The sequence below is a fragment of the Bacillus rossius genome, chromosome 15, assembly GCF_032445375.1.
Source record: "Bacillus rossius redtenbacheri isolate Brsri chromosome 15, Brsri_v3, whole genome shotgun sequence".
NCBI classification, from domain to species: domain Eukaryota; kingdom Metazoa; phylum Arthropoda; class Insecta; order Phasmatodea; family Bacillidae; genus Bacillus; species Bacillus rossius.
The window spans coordinates 18,747,182-18,759,619 of record NC_086342.1 but is presented as its reverse complement, the minus strand read 5'-3'; positions in this window follow the sequence as shown (position 1 = coordinate 18,759,619).

Below are 12,438 nucleotides of genomic sequence, written 5' to 3'. Positions count from 1 at the left end.
CCATTTTATGATTGAATTAGTGGTCGTTAATTCCCACCAATGAAAACAGGCGAGAAAGCAGCCGTGTTATTTAATTTGAATTTTTGTATTCGTAGGTATCGTCTGCATTTTGAAATGTATTTCTGTTTATAATCGTTGTTGATTAATAATTTGTTTATCGTAACATTTTTTAGTCATGGTGAAATAGGTTATGTACATATGTACTTGAAAAACCAGACACACAGCTACGATTGAACCTAAAAATTGCAACTTTTTAGCTCGTAACCTAGAATCCATACACAATTCAGAATCCAGGATATTTAACTTTTGTATATAAATACTTGGCCACGTAATACTAATCCATCTATCCATTCCAAGCCACCAAAAATGGCTTTATTGTTAGAAAAAATATTCATGAATCGTAAATACATATTATTATACTCGTTTAATAGCAAAACTTAAACAGAAACTCACTAGAATAATTAATTTACGAAATTTTCAATAAAATACATATTACAATCAGAGCTTATTTTTTTTAAATTTTTGTGCAATATTTAAAATGCATTTTATCATTTAACATTCGTATTTCCTACTACTTTCATCCTACATCATAACCTGCTTTTCAAACGAAACTATATCTGGCAACAACAACGAAATCTAATGTGATCTGATTGGCGCTTCCCTTGATAATAACAAAAAAGATAAAATATAAACACCTCTATTAAGACTTTAAAACTCAAATAGTTCGCACACTACTCTTCGAAATTCCTACACGACAAACATAAACCATTCCACTAGTATACATAGGGTCATATTGTGTGTTAAGTATACGACAAATTATTAATTTATAATTCTTAATTTTCAATCGTAAACCTACCTTAAGTGTATTTGGGAGGGGCCCTTGGCAAGGAAGGGACTTAGTTGCGTCTCATGCCGAAGCATATACGCCTGGTCATGCGATGAGATTTACAATGCATGCATCGTGTGCTAGGAGGGGATTTTCCAGCCATGGCAGCGATTGATACCATGACTCTTAATACTAGACTATAACTAGTATAGGTTGTGCACCGGTAACACCTGCATTGACACTGAGAAATAGCCTGGGTACATTAATTATGGGTGCAAATTTTCATGCACAAAGTGTAGAAGATACAGGAGACAGAGGATAATCTGGATGAAGAGTCGGTCAGAGTAGAAAAGAGTCTACCATGCCAGGGTTTTGGGAGCTTGGACTCCTGGTCCGCTTTGTATCTTATCCAGGACTGGATTTAGTGACCAGGGACGCTATAAAGCCCTGGTGGAGAGTGGCTACAATGACCACTCACTCTGCATCCAGGCAGCATCTAGAATACAAAAAAAAAAGAGGGGGAAAAGTTAGTATCTTACAAAGTTAGAGTTACTAAATATGCAGTATACCCAGCTGAGTCATGTGTGTGCAGTGCTTAAAATTAGCCTTAATACAATAATAGCTTTTAATGTGCGGGTCTTCTTTGACACTTCCTATACCGGCGTGCAAGGCAGACTTAGAGGTGTGATCGTTGGTCGTTTGATTAACTCCACGAGGCTTTGAATTGACCTATATATATATATATATATATATATATATATATACCTTCCTATAGTGCATAGGCTCGCCCACCACGTGTTTATCGAGATATATCCTTTTTAGTCAGTTCGTGGTTGTTTTTGTTCTTGCTTGTTTTCGGGTCGGAATTATTTTATCTCGGCAATCTAGGCCCCTGTCGCCCTACAATTTGTGTCAGAAGTAGTAGCCTGGTCAGCTGAGTGGTTCAAGAGATTAAATGGCACGGGGTGTATATGTGTTAGTGAGGCGGAATGATGAGCGCGACGCTCGTTGGTGCTTCGCTTCTAGCGCGGTGTAGCCTCTAAACGCAAAGCTCTGAACTGGCGCGCAGTCTTCTCGTCACATGATAACTATGAAATTTGAGCGGTGACCGAAACATTATATGGCGGAGAAATGAAGGTAAAGGTGTGATGCAAGTCCCTTAAGTGCTTTCAAGAATCTTTACCAGTTGTTTTACACCCAAGAATTACTCTAAAAACACGTATTTTAGCCATTTTAACTCGTCTGCAACTACAATTTAAAACTTAATCCGAAACTAATGGTACCTACTTTTCGGCCTTAAGAGAACTCTTAGATGCTTTTCTTAAGCAGACCCCGCTAAGATGTCTTGAGCAGTTTTGATATCGCGTTGTTTTTCCTGAAGGTCTGCTTACCGTGTGCGTGCCCGGGTAGGCGGCGCCGGGTCGTTACCACAACGCCGAAATACCATAACGCCGAATGACAAAATTGACCACAACGCCAAAATACCATAACGCCGAAATACCATAACGCCGAATGTCAAAATTGACCACAACGCCGACAGCTAGAAAACTGCTGTGTACCACAACGCCGAAATAACAAATGAATGAATTTGTGTGTATTTCTTAAATGTACCTTAACGCCGAAATACCACAGTCAAACCTAACCTAACCTAACCTAGCGTAATATAACCAAACCTAACTTAAGCTAGCCTATCATAGCCTATCCTAACCTATCATAACCTAACCTAGTCTAACCTAACCTAACCTTTGTGGCAGTCCTGCAATGACATTTATCGGCGTTAGTGTATTTCGGCGTTGTGGTAATTCGGCGTTGTGGCACACAGCAGTTTTCTAGCTGTCGGCGTTGTGATCAATTTGGCATTTCGGCGTTGCGGTGCGTCCCCGGTGGGAGCACCCTTAACAATCCGGTTGGGTTGATATGGCAACACTGGGTGGCCTTTACTCTGTACTGCGAACTAAGAGCGAGACACTCTATAGTCGTCGCGAGCCACGCCGGTTCGCATGCACTGGTCAGCCTTTGCGGATGACATTTCATGAAGACGAGAGAGTTTACGTAACACTGCCGTGTGATTCCCACGGCATATTTTTTTTATAATACAAAAAAAATAGAAAGTAATAACCGCGTGAAAGCGAAAATCTGTTTTCGTGTAGTAGCTTGCATCATCCCCTTTCGATTTATGATAGGGGTTAGCAATTGGGGTTCTTGGTTAATGGGGAGGTATAGTTATGTATTGGAAACACGTCATATTGGTTTGAAACAATTTCAGGCAATTACAATTTTTCCGACTTTAAAATTTCCAAATTGTGCTCTGTTCCAACGTGGTTGAATGTCTTTTTAACAGTGACTGTCTGCTACAAATGGTTAAACCTCTAATGACTTTGGTGTTTTAATTTGAAATTATATGTGTATTATTATAATATGATTAGACAATGCAGGGCAAAACCAAATTGTAATTGTCATAAAAAGGTGTTTTTAAGTAAAAATGTTTGGAAAGTTACCAAAATGTTTTTTGTATGTTTGGTGTCTTCTGATACATTGACAAAAAAATTATAACAGTTTAACGGGAAAAAAAACTATTTTTTATTCATACAGAAATTTTGTCGCCTCTCGTGCCATGGTAAACGGACGCGGAAAGTTCCTGCCACTGCTGAAAGATGGAACTTGTTCTTATTGTGAAGTTTTTTTTCAATTGCAAAGGGAGAAATCAAACACACGTAAGAGCAAGGCAATTAATTCTAATTACGTCAAGAAGGTTGGCTCTCGGGAGAGAGGTATCGCCCTAGTAGCGACCCTGCTGAGACTTGTAACATTACAAAATAACTGCCTGCATAATGCAGATCTTAGAAACTATCGGTGGGCTGAATACTTAGTTTTGGAAAACATGTTCGACTTGTTCCAGTTCCTGAGTGATAAGAGTTACTGAAACCATACAAACACCATTGCGGAACTCCGAATTTTTTTTTAAATTATTTCTCAATAAAATTTTTTAAGCAATTACAAAATTTTTCTTGTACTTATACAAAACCATTTCATGTCAACTGGATTCCCAAAAAGAAAATGTATAATATTAAAAAAGTTTAAGTCAATTATTTTACTGTGTATGAACTCTTTTTATCACTTATTTTGTGATATCTACCATAATTAATGGAAAATTTCAATATTAAATGTTAAAAAAAGGTATGCCATAAAACTATTTAATACAATGTGGCATCGTTGTGCCGCCAAACGGCCTGCAGAGCAGTTGTTGCTTACACGATATTAACAAACAGTTAAAAATGAATGAGTGGTTTATGATCATGAATAGTATTTAGGATCCATACCACATTTCTTTTATTGTAGTTTCGTTTCATGATTTGGTTTTGTATCATTTATTTTTCTGACAGTGAAAAGTGTTTCTAAAGGTTTTTTTCTCATTTGTTTCTTAACTTGTGGAAACCTTGGTTTATCTTTAGAAGGACAGCTACGTGCATGATGCTTTTGTCTTTAATATTAGGCTACACCTTAAAATTATAGGGTTACAGTTATAAAGTTCCATAGAGGCGTGTTACCGACGGGTCTTCAGATCCGTGCCTGGTTCGTAGGGGCGAAGATGAGTGTGATGTGCCAGCCAGAGTCGCCCCAAGTGCCCCTGTGAGGTGTTCACTTTGGCCCAGAACAACATTCAACAACTTGAATGCATGCAATTGTTTAATGTTTTAAAAATTATTAAATATAAACAATTAAATTGCGTATGCTCCTATAGCACGACAACTATGGCCTCGTAGACGGTTTTACGGCTCTTCAGAAAACATAGCAGGTTTAAAAACTTAGTAACTAAAGCTTTGTAAATTAGAGAGCAAAATTTTTCACTATAAAAAAATTCTCATTTTTTTTTGTTACATTTTAAATTCTTGAACAATTATGTTGTTAAAAATAAAAACATTAACTCTTTTTACATATTTTTTATTACTTTCAAGGACTAAATAAAATGCCACTTGAAAAAAATTTCTAAGGTTTAACATTAATCGATTTTTTTTACATCAAGCAGTGAGCTAGTTTTATAGTTCAAAGTAACTCATTATTCTACTTCATAATGATTAACGAGGAATAAAATTTTACAACTCTCGTTTTCTACTACCTCTTGAAATAGCTATGCGGTGTTTCCTTCTTGGCTGCAGGTCTAGGTTTCTCAATAAAAAGTGAGTCATCATAACTGGTTATTCAGGTTACTGGAAACTTTCAGGAATATGTGGTTGTCTAACTTGATACGTAAATAATAATCGAGGGTCCGGTTTTGCAGCAAGTGGAAAACTCCCGCAAAATTAATAAACCAAAGTTGTCGAGCTCGGCAATATATAATTACAGTTTTTAGTTTAAAATATTCTAATTATTGTACATGTTTTTTATAATTACTCGCCCCCTACATTTTATGGGGAATGCTTTTTCAGCCAATAACTGTCGATATTGATATGACTGCAATATAAAGACGGTGCACACGTCACGTTAGCTATAAATAATATTTTTGTTATTTATGTTTCAGGCGATATTTATATCAATGCAAATAGTCCTTTTTCTTTCATAAAACAGCAAACAAAAACCACTTATATATCAAGATTATAATCAAATAAATTTTAATTTGTCGCACACTCTCCAGTGATATGTAAACAACTAACCTCAGCAACGAGCGAATTCGTGTGTTCTCATGTTCATGTCGCAAATAAACGTATAATACGAAACTCGGGCACAACTTATAACGTATGATTCTATAAAATATTTTGCCGGGCGAGTTAAATAAACTGATTAATAAAATAGTCGCTTTTCTAATCCCAAACTTTCTGGATGCGAATAACAACGTACTTTCTGTGCACGTCGCCGGAACCCGTTGCAACCAACAAATGCTGTTTGCATTTAGCAGCACGAAACAACACGAAAATTCAAACTATTGGAAACAGCCAATAAAACCGCGGCTTTGGACCTGATTTTCGGCAAGGAATTTTACAAAAATACTGTAGGCCTACAGTTAATAATATAAAGTTTTCGCTCACGTTAGAAGCTATACATATAATGCATTCGAGTGAATTTAATCGGTTGATACTTCCTACAAACAAACCTTAACGTTATTAAACTGATTGAACATTAATTGTATAGTATAATATTATTTTTAAAAAGTAAATAACATATATTTTTCAGTGACGATGTCTAAACCACGCTTCAAGGTTACCAAGTGCATTCTCTACCACTGGGCTTCTAACACTCTTGGGAATTTAGAAGAAGTATATGTATTATACTAATTTAAATGCCACTTTTTTGGGTATTTTAAAAGTTATGATTTTTTTACTCGGACTATTTTAGTTTACCAAACATATTTCAGAGTGGTTTCACTAACATAAAGTTTCATTTAGCTTCCCAATACGTTGGTTTGGCCCTTAATGTTTAAGAAAATTACTATATACGTGTTAATGTTGCTACACATGGTCCACCATCTTATGTGACATATTTCTATTAATCGACTTCCGTTCCATTTTCTCGGAACTACTCCTGCCAAATTTCATTTACCAAGACTTAAAATGTCTACATTTCAAGTATAATGTTTTAATGAAACGAACAAGAGCCTTCATATTTTAAAATTAATCCCACTAATATTATAAATGTGAAAGTTTGGATGGATGGATGGATGGTTGTTTGTTACTCATTCACGCCAGAACGGCTGAACGGATCTGGATGAAATTTGGCCTACAGCGAGCTCATAACCTGGATTAACACATCGGCCACCTGTTAATATAAAATTCCATCCCTAAGGGAGTGAAAAAGTGATAATTTAATTTTATAACAGAAAAAATTATAGGTCATAGACATACAAATAGTGAGTGAGTGTCATTTCTCTATGTCTGTCACACGATCATAAACATAGTAAGGTCTGGAAAATTCGTATTTTTCTCCTTCGTGAGACCAGCCCGCTTAGTGGAGCTTGCAGCGGCTAGCAAAATAAAGGCGCTAATAACAGTTTTGTTCTTAACTTCGTCAATATATAGAGTTGCCTTGAATTTTAAACGCACCATCGTTTGATGCGTTTGTTTGTGCCTATGTGTTCCTATATCATTCACCGATTGCGATGAAATTTTGGTGATTTGTTATTCGCATGCCCGTGATGGTTTCTGAGACGGTATAACTATTTTGCAATAGTTGGAGCACGAATCTTTTCAAAAAATGTGTTTATTTCATATTATATAGCGGCACTTCGTCACATTTGATCAACGAATACCACATATGGGTTTGTTTCGGTACATTCCTTCTGTCAGAAACACCAATCATAGCCATCCAGTGCGGAAAAAACACTTCCTGATTCATCCGGCCAGAAAGGCAATGACTTTTCCTGCAGACGGCCGCCAACTGCAAGGAAGAAAATCGCTGACACGGGCATACCTTATTGCAGTATAATGGAGCGATCAGATAATTTCGCGATAAGTATACAAGTAGTGTCGCCCTTAGAGCCACTGAGCTCTATATCTTAATTTTTTATCTTTAGTTAAATAACATGCGATATGCATGTAAACAGTTTGGCGTATCTTTGACAAGCGGATAAAAAAACATGTTTTCGTCAAAGTCTATAAAGAATGGAAGGCTTATTTTCCTTTCTCATGCTGGAATCATCATAATGCTATATAAAATTATTATGTTATTGCAAATATGGTTTTTTAATCTGAGCGACGATAATATAAGTATGAAGTGTTTTTTGCTCTACATACTCTTTAAACATACGATAGCCTTATTTTAATTTTCAATTTTTAAGAGAAATTGTTTGGTTCGATTTTAGCACGAATTTGAAAAAATCATTAATCCTTGTTTATTTAGAATAAAATCACAGATTTTGTTAAAAAAAATTAAATATACAAATTCAATAACAGTATTACCAACGCACCATTCAAAACATCTTCCGAAAAAAAATCCCTTCTGGTGTTGATTTTAATAACATTTCGCTCGCGACGCTATGAAAATATAAATATCTTTGTAATAGGGAAGTCGGAAACACTCGTATGAAATTTATCGTACTGACGTTACATATGTGTCGACCGTGAATGGTTAGAAAATTATTTCATTCGCGTAGCGCCATATGCGTTGTTGTGGGTACAAAATCACAACGACCTTCGGAAAGCAACATTTTACCGTAATTTACCTCAAAACACCGTTCATTGCTTGTTTGCAATACATTTAATAAAATAAAATATGGTTACGAAACCACACGTCACTTAATTCCCAAGTGAAAATCGATTTGTGAAAATCGATTTGTCCTAAATCGGCAAGACCCGGGGCGGTGTCCACGTGCCGAGAATTGGAATTTAAACTCCCCTCTCCCCCTTCCAATCACCCTATCGAAAGTCTATAGTGTATGGCACGCAACTTGTCTAAAACTTGAACAGTTACTGTCTCTTACAAAGCATCACATGATCTCATCGTGTTTTTTACAAAATAACTTTGAAACTGTGACGAAATACCTACCCAGGCCTGCCGAGGAAGTTATGGCCCAGGCCCATAACCATTTTGGCCAAAATCTCTACAAGATTTTCCTGTCCCTGCACCCTGGGAAAAAAATTTATAGGAAACATTCATGTAACAGTTTAACTTGGTAGCAGTAACCAAATTTCATTACAGCCCTTATTTGTGTGCATTAAATTGCAGGCCATAATATTAGTAACATGTCCATGGTTTGCAAGGAAGTTAGTTCTATGGTACACTAAACATACTTCATAACGTGTGCGGGAAATTTTATAGTATTAACGGTTTAGTGTATTTTAACAAGATGCGCAGTAATTAACAAAAAAATTCTTGTAGAAGATCAGGTCCAAAGCCGGGGTTTAGTATTATTTCAAAGTTTTTTTTTTTTTCATTGGAGCCGTTTCTAATAGTTTAAAATTTCATTCTGTTTCAACCTGTTTCGTGCTGCCATCTGTGAGTGGAGGTGGCAATCAACGTTCACGATTCAAGCACCGAATTCTAGCGGCGGGTGGACAAAGTAAGAACTTGAAATGAAAATATTTACCACTCTCTGTATTGAACAGCGCGACGTATGACCTATGGTTAGAGACCTGCAAAATTCGCGGTTTCGATGGCCTTCAGGATAGACTGCACATACCCCTGTACACTCAGGCAAATAACGCAAGTTCATTGGCTGCCGACTTGTAAGTCGTCTCAGCTGGTTTGTCTGTGATTCGATCCTTCTTTGGTTGAGGGTTTATAACTGGTTGAGATTCGTCCAGATGAACAGTAAGCCAATAGAAAAATTATCTAAGAGGTATATGTGTTTGAATTCTAGCCTATCACCGAATGAATCCGCGAATTTTGCAGGTCTCTACGCTGTGGTATTTCTACGGCCGAAATTATAAACTACGCTAGAAAAGCAAGAACGAAAATTATGACGGTATTTGCAAAACGAGGACACGCGAATTAGCTCGTTAACGAGGCTAGATGTTTGCAAATCTCTGGCGAGTAGACGGACTCGCTCATTTGTTTACCAAATACCTCCCTTGATTTTTTTTCTTCTGTCACAATTTTTTTTGAACAGATAAACTCTATTAGTGGGTGTAAAATGGCTGGCATTATTTTTTCTTTCGTAATTATCATCACTTGTGCCCAATTCCTACGCACATCATATTACACTTAAAGTGAATATCTTTTGAAAATGATAGGGGCAGAACAGAAATTGCATTTAAGTTATCGAGTAAAATTGTTTTAAAATACTTATTAAATTAAATAAATTAAGAAAAAAAAAAAGATGGTGTGCGAGGCGGTGTCTTAAACAGAACGACAATCGCCAATCACGCACATTGACGAACACGTGATGTTTGTTTTAAAACAACAGTTGACAGAGCAACAGCAGCAGAAAGATACGCAGACATGTAACGCGTGAGGAATCCGGGATAAGTTATACGACGCCGACTCCATTGGATAAAAAGGGGATGGAGGGGGGGGGATAAATCTCGTCCGCGACGAACGAGAAGCAGGTGACCGAAACGATAGCGGGCTGGAGATTGTTTTTTTTCTCCCTCCTTACGGCTATCAGGCGTTCCGATCGCGCGGGCGCCGTTATTTCTTTTTTTTTTTTTTAAACTTCCATTTGCATACGGAGCGTGGCGCCTGCAGGCGAGCGGAGAGAGCCGAGGGTCACAAATTAGGACCAGGCGTCCCCAGAGCGCGCGCTGACTCACCGCTCGCCGCTGCCGCCGCACGTGCGCCCAGGGACTGCCACGCAGGGTGGACAGCCATGTGCCGGACAGCTTCAAGAGGATATCCCAGACAGGTTCGAGAGGAGAAATGTATAGAAGATAGGTATCTCGGATAGGTTCAAGAGGAGAAATGGGTACAGCTTTTCCCAGACATGTTCGAGAGGAGAAATGTATAGAAGATAGGTATCTCAGATAGTTTCAAGAGGAGAAATGGGTACAGCTTTTCCCAGACAGGTTCGAGAGAAAAAATGGGTACAGCTTTTCCCAGACAGGTTCGAGAGGAGAAATGGGTACAGCTTTTCCCAGACAGATTCAAGGGGAGAAATGTATACAGGATATCCCAGACAGGTTCGAGAGAAGAAATGCATAGAAGATAGGTATCTCAGATAGGTTCAAGAGGAGAAATGGGTACAGCTTTTCCCAGACAGGTTCAAGAGGAGAAATGGGTACAGCTTTTCCCAGACAGGTTCAGGGGAGAAATGTGTACAGGATATCCCAGACAGGTTCAAGAGGAGAAATGTATACATGATATCTCAGATAGGTTCAAGAGAAGAAATGGGTACAGCTTTTACCAGATAGGTTCAAGAGGAGAAATGTATACTTGATATCCCAGACAAGTTCAAGAGGAGAAATGTATACATGATATCTCAGATAGGTTCAAGATGAGAAATGGGTACAGCTTTTCCCAGACGGGTTCAAGAGGAGAAATTAATTCACGATATCTCAGTTTCAAAAGGATAAATGTATACAGGATATCTCAATTTCAAGAGAACTGTATACATGATTTCCAAACAGGTTCAAGAGGAAAAATGTATACATTTTATCCCGGACAGTTTCAAGAGAAGAAATGTATACAGGATATCCCATTTTAAAGAGGTGTAATGTATACAGTATGTCCCAGTTTAAAGAGGTGTAATGTATACAGGATGTCTCATTTTCAAGAGAAGAAATGTATACAGGATGTCCCAGTTCCAAGAGGAGAAATGTATATATAATTTCCAAACAGGTTCACGAGGAAAAATATATACAGGTTAACCCAGACAGTTTCAAGAGAAGAAATGTATGCAAGATGTCCTATACATGTTAAAAAGGAGAAAAATTCACAGGATGCCCCAGTTTCAAGAGGAGAAATGTATACAGAATGTCCCAGTTTCAAGAGGAGAAATGTATACATGATTTACAAACAGGTTCAAGAAGAGAAATGTATACCGTTTTTCCCAGACAGTTTCAAGAGGAGAAATGTAAACATGATTTCCAAACAGGTTTAAGAGGAGAAAAATATACAGAATGTCACAGACAGGTTTACCAGAAAGGTTGAAAAGATGAAATAAATAAAGGTGTACAATGCAGGTTAAATACGAGAAATATAAACAGCATGTCCCAGAAAGTTTAAAGATGAGTAACATACACAGGATGTCTCGGACATGTAGAATATAAATAATATTTACAACATGATGTGCCTATTTATTACGATTCTGAATAAAAAATTAAGTATTGTAGTGTTCTAGTTTCCAGCATTTTTTTTGTTTGTAATTTTTCACCCTGCACCAAATTGTAAACTAAAGTACAGTCATAAGATTTTTTTTTTCCTATTATAATTTTGCTACACTATCGTAATTAACCTTACTATTCATAACAATTCCAATTAAAGTAAAATATACTGTATATTTGGGATATATTTGCATCACATATGCGACAAACATTTTTTAATCTGGAAACATTGAGTATGCATACTGTGAACAAACTACAGAGCTAACTTGGTAAGTTATTTTTACAGGTGGTTAATTGGGAGAGGTTTAAAACTGGTAATGCACTGATCACTTCTTTTTAAAATAACAGTGAATAATTATAAATATATATTTTTTGGAAAACAGTAGTGCTATTCAGGAATGCTTAGCAAATATAACAGCGGGAGCAGCAGGCAAAATCGATATCCCATACGTTTTATTTAAATATTTTACATAATTGCTGCAGTTTTAAAATACTTTGGTACACTTAAACCATTGTGGTTTTACACTGATTTTTATAGAATAAAACCTCAATAAGGGACAAACAAAGATTAAATACGTAAACATATAAGCTAATGTCAAATGTTACGTGCCTGAATATTTCGGCTAAACACGTTGCAAAGATTTATTCATAAAGCTACAAGCTACATTACCTGTACAGCCAACATTAAATCCACAAGGTCACATGGGTGGATCAGCTGTTAGGGAAGACCTAATTGTACTTTTCTCGCATCACTTGACTAATGCTTTACGAACCTTATATCCATCCCGCCCTCAGGGTATGACTTTAGAAACTGATAATAATAACGATTTTTAATGCGGGAAGAATGAAATAATAACGACAAAAAATGCCTTTTAAAAAAAATGGAACCGAAATATTTATATAAAATTCCATATATTTGTA